The sequence below is a fragment of the Mastomys coucha genome, unplaced genomic scaffold (assembly GCF_008632895.1).
Source record: "Mastomys coucha isolate ucsf_1 unplaced genomic scaffold, UCSF_Mcou_1 pScaffold22, whole genome shotgun sequence".
In the NCBI taxonomy this organism is placed as follows: Eukaryota; Metazoa; Chordata; class Mammalia; order Rodentia; family Muridae; genus Mastomys; species Mastomys coucha.
Window position 1 is genome coordinate 142,290,480 of NW_022196905.1, and position 4,790 is coordinate 142,295,269.

Below are 4,790 nucleotides of genomic sequence, written 5' to 3' on the forward strand. Positions count from 1 at the left end.
TGTAGACCAGGCTGGCCTCAAACTCAGAAATCTGCCTGCCTCTGCCTCCCAGGTGCTGGGATCAAAGGTGTGCGCCACCATTTCTCAGCCCAGCTATGCAGTTATAACAGAAGATAAAGATGGGATCCATTTATTCATCCTTCATGCCTGTCTCCAGTTCTCTCTCCACTGTTTGCCGTAGTGGACAAGCCTGATCTGTTAGCTTTAAGACAACACTCGACTGCTCTAACACCTTTGCCCCTGGTGTTACAGTTCAGTCTTACATCCCTGTAATTCATTCTTAGTAATGTTGCCAGAATAAAGTCTACCTCAAATGTCAAACAGACTGTTTCTGTCAGGTTTCTCCACTGAGAAGGAAACTTGAGGGCAGAAAGCAGCAGTGTTGAGTATGTTGGAAACAGGCCATTTTGAGGGGGAAAATTTAGAGTTAGACTCATGGGACTTGATGTTCTGTTTGGATAGGGAATTAAAAGAGAATTCTAGAAAGTTAGCATTGGTGACTTGGGTGGGGGGATATTCACATAACCTCCAAAACTTATATAAACCTTTCCTTCTATCTGAGATGCATGATGGGCAGAGACGAGTTAGCGCAAAGGAAGTCTTTCAGTTGTGCCCGTTGGGAATGGGCAGCATTCCCAACAAGAAGACAAGGACCAAGATGAGAGGGACCTGGTCTGAAGAAGCCTTAACCCCTTGACACCAGCTGGCCTCTTCTCAATGTATCCTCATGATCTTTCTCCTGGGGTCTCTCCCTCCCTCATTAGATATGGTAAACCTAGGTTAACCTTGTTTTTAAAAGATTTATTTCTTATTATACATTAGTACACTGTAGCTGTCTTCAGACACCCCAGAAGAGGGCACCAGATCTCATTACCATGTGGTTGCTGGGATTTAAACTCAGGACCTTCAGAAGAGCAGTCAGTGCTCTTACCTGCTGAGCCATTTAGCCAGCCCCCAGGTTAACCTTTTAAGCATGCTATGGAGGATGTCCCTTCATCTCCCTCCTCCACTGTTCACCTCAATAGGTCCAGCAGGCGTTAAGGCTTCAAGCAATAAATCTTTGTCAAACAATATTCCATCAGTGGCTCAGAGGTTAGGGGCACTACCTGGGTTTGGTTTCCGGCACCCACATGGCAGCTCAAAATCATCTGTAACTCCAGTTCTAGGGCTTCCAGTGCCCTCTTCTGGGCCCCAGGGGCACTGCATGCAAGCAGTGCGCAGACATATCCAGGTGAAACCCTCTTTCTCACAAAATAAATCTTTAAAAAGATTTTTTTAAAAAATTCCCATTCATGAGATAATATCCTAGGTCACCTGGCATCATTCATTATAGGAATTTAATTCCACAAAACCTGATATTTGTACCAATTTTCTTTCTCTAGAAACCCTCCAAGTAAACATTCCTGGGAAGACGGACTGCCTGGTAAAGAGTTATTTATTTCACTGGAAAAGTGGGTTAATAACTTGTACCAGGAAAAAGTGGATGGAGAGAGATGGGAAGAAGTGATCAGAGTCTAGCGTATCAAAGAACCTATTACCTTCGACAATCAAAGGAAGCTGAGACAATGTCATTTAGTGTGTGAGGAGGAGGTGGGTGAGCCCCAGCTCCCTACCCACACTCGTTTCATGGGGATCTGCTCCTAACATGGTGTCGATAACAAAGCAAAGGCTCTAAGAATAAGAACTGAGAAGGCCAGCAGGCACGGGACATTGATCACCGGGAGGGTGACTCTTTCCTATGGCTTCTCTGTCAAACTCAGCTGCTTATTTTATTTTTTTATTTTTTTAAATTTTTTAAAATTTTTTTTAAAGATTTACTTATTATTATGCACAAGTACACTGTAGCTGTCTTCAGACACACCACAAGAGGGTGTCAGATTTCATTATGAGTGCTTGTGAGCCACCATGTGGTTGCTGGGATTTGAACTCAGGACCTTTGGAAGAGCAGTCAGTCCTCTTAACCACTGAGCCATCTCGCCAGCCCAACTCAGCTGCTTATTAAAGTGAAGGGGTGTGATTAATGTTTCTACCAAGGCCGGTGTGCACGGGGAAACTGGACCCGGAACAATGGCAGTGATTTATTGCGGGTTGTTCCCTGGGTGACTCAGGATACGGCTACTAAAATGACCCTTCCTGACTTAGGACAAGGGGTTCTCCCTCCCTGGGATATGCCTTATGGCTAAAGGGAGTTAATGAAGCAAGTTATTTGAATGCTGACCTCTGTATAACTCTTGTGATTCCAGAAAGGCACCCCACCTCTGTTTAAACACGATTTTAAACATGTTTTTAATTTTGTGCATATGTGGGGTTTTGCCGGGTATGTACACATAAGTGCAGGTGCCTGTGGAGGTCAGAAGAGGACATTGGATCCTCTCTCTCTCTCTCTTTTTTAATTATTTATCATTATATGTAAGTATACTGTAGCTGTCTTCAGACACACCAGAAGAGGGCATCAGATCCCATTACAGATGGTTGTGAGTCACCATGTGGTTGCTAGGATTTGAACTCATGACCTTTGGAAGAGCAGTCAGTGCCCTTAACCGCTGAGCCACCTCTCTATCCCTGAGGACACTGGATCCTTTGGAGCTGGAGTTACAGGTGGCTATGAGTGCCTCAGTGTGGGTGCTGGCAACTTAACTCGGTCCTCTAGAAAAGAAGCAAGTCTCTTAACTGCTGAGCCATCTCTCTAGTCCCTACTATTTGTTGATTCTATATTTTCTCCCCCAAACTTAAAAAGGAATTGATTGTGTGTGTCCCTGTGTGTGTCTGTGTGAGCACATGTATATTTGTGTATATGCATATGGAAGCCAGAGGTGTTATCATCAAGAACACTTGACCACCTCCTTTGGGAAGAGGTCTCTCATTGGTTCAGAGCTCACCTTTAGGCTAGGCTGCTTGGCCAGATAGTCCCTGGGAGCCATCCGCCTTCACTTCCTCATTGCTGGGATAACAGGTGTGTGCCACCACTATGCTTGATGGGTATGTTCCGGGAATTGAACTCAGGTCCTCAAGCTTCCAAACGAAGAGTACTTTACTCTCTGAAACATCTTCCCATCCCTTCCTCAAGTTTTTGGATGTATGTTCTCAGTCTTTAATAGTCAAAATTCAGAACTTGACCTACCCCTGACCCTCCCTATAGTAGTAAACATTAATGGGGGGGTCCCATTAGTAGTAACCCACCTTAGATCATTTAATTCCCAAAGAAAAGATACAGAACTTGATATTTATAATAAGCCTTAAAAGCATTAAAGCTGGGAAGATATTAACCCTCAAACCTATTTTGTCTGTTTCCCTGTTAATAACCTGAGATGCCACTTGGCGTGTTCCACCTGGGCTGCTCCTACTCCAACTGACCCGCCTTTAAGGGCTTGAGGTCATGATCTGCCTACCCCATGGTGTTTTCTTTTCTCTTCTCTCTCCTCTTCCCCTCAGGGTCCCTGCCTCAGACCCCCAGGTCCAGGAACTGAAGTCCTGCCTACCTCTCCTCTGCCCAGCCTGTTGGCATCTTTATTTAACCAGTAGTTTTAAATTAAGGAGCAAGGATACATAGCGCCACTTAGTATACAGGAGGATCTCTTCATCCTTGAGGATCTCCTCCTTGGGGGCAACCAGACCTTGGGGACCAGTATTTAATATTACAACAGATAGCAATGAACCAAACCTCAATAGCCACCCCAAAAGAGAAACCAAACCCATAACTTGCTGATTGATTCACATTCGGTTGAAGCTTGTCAACAGACAGGCAGTCTGATAGATGTTTGTGACATGTAGCATTTTTTTCCTAAGATTTAACACAGAACCTGCAACCAACAAAACTCTACCAGTGGGGTATTCTAGTCTGCGTTAACCACCAAAATAAGCACTTGGGTCTGGAGAGATGGCTCAGCAGTTAAGAGCACTGACTGCTCTTCCAAAGGTCCTGAGTTCAAATCCCAGTAACTACATGGTGGCTCACAACCATCTGTAATAAGATTTGACCCCATCTTCTGGAGTTTCTGAAGATAGCTACAGTGTACTTACATATAATAAATAAATAAATCTTTAAAAAAAAAAGCCCTTATCTTACACTAGAAATGTCTGCCTTTGTAGAGAAGAATGGGGCTGTTCTTTCTAATTAACCAGGAAGAGAATTCAAAAATTTTTTTTTACCAGCAAACTGCACAGCCTGGAAACCTGGGAGAAAGAGGTGTTGACAGACAGGCTCCCTCCTCTGTCCCCACTTACCCACGCCCACGCCATGTACTCATTCGCTCTCACCTTGCTGTTAGAGCTCCTATCTGGTTTGTATATTCAGGTTTTCAGCTCTAATCCTGAGGATCTATGTAAATCATTCTTCTCCCACTTTGGTTATGGTGTAGGTATTGCCATGGGTAGGTGCTGTAACCCTCAACGAGGGCATGTGCAGAGATGTCTGCTTGGATGCTCTGTGCTAAAAAGGGAACTGTAGAATATGTTTTCTGTATATAGACTCTGGCAGTCACATGATTGTGGAATATGGACGGCTTTCGGCCAGTTTAGGAGTATGATGAAAGTCCTAGCTGAGGACAGAAGGCCAGGAGAAAGATGGGAAGAATTCAGGTTCCCAGATGAACTGTGGGCCACAGCAGGACATGCTTGTCTCTCGACATTTTTCTTTTTCTTAAAACATATCAGGCATCACTGGTTCAAAGTCTATTGATAAGATTTTCAGAAGTTTGTGTAAGTGTGTTTCTGCTGGGTTTTGTTCTCACTATCATCTTCAGAAGGAGTCCTCTTTGCCGTGTATATTATGCAAAGGATGTTGCCCACGG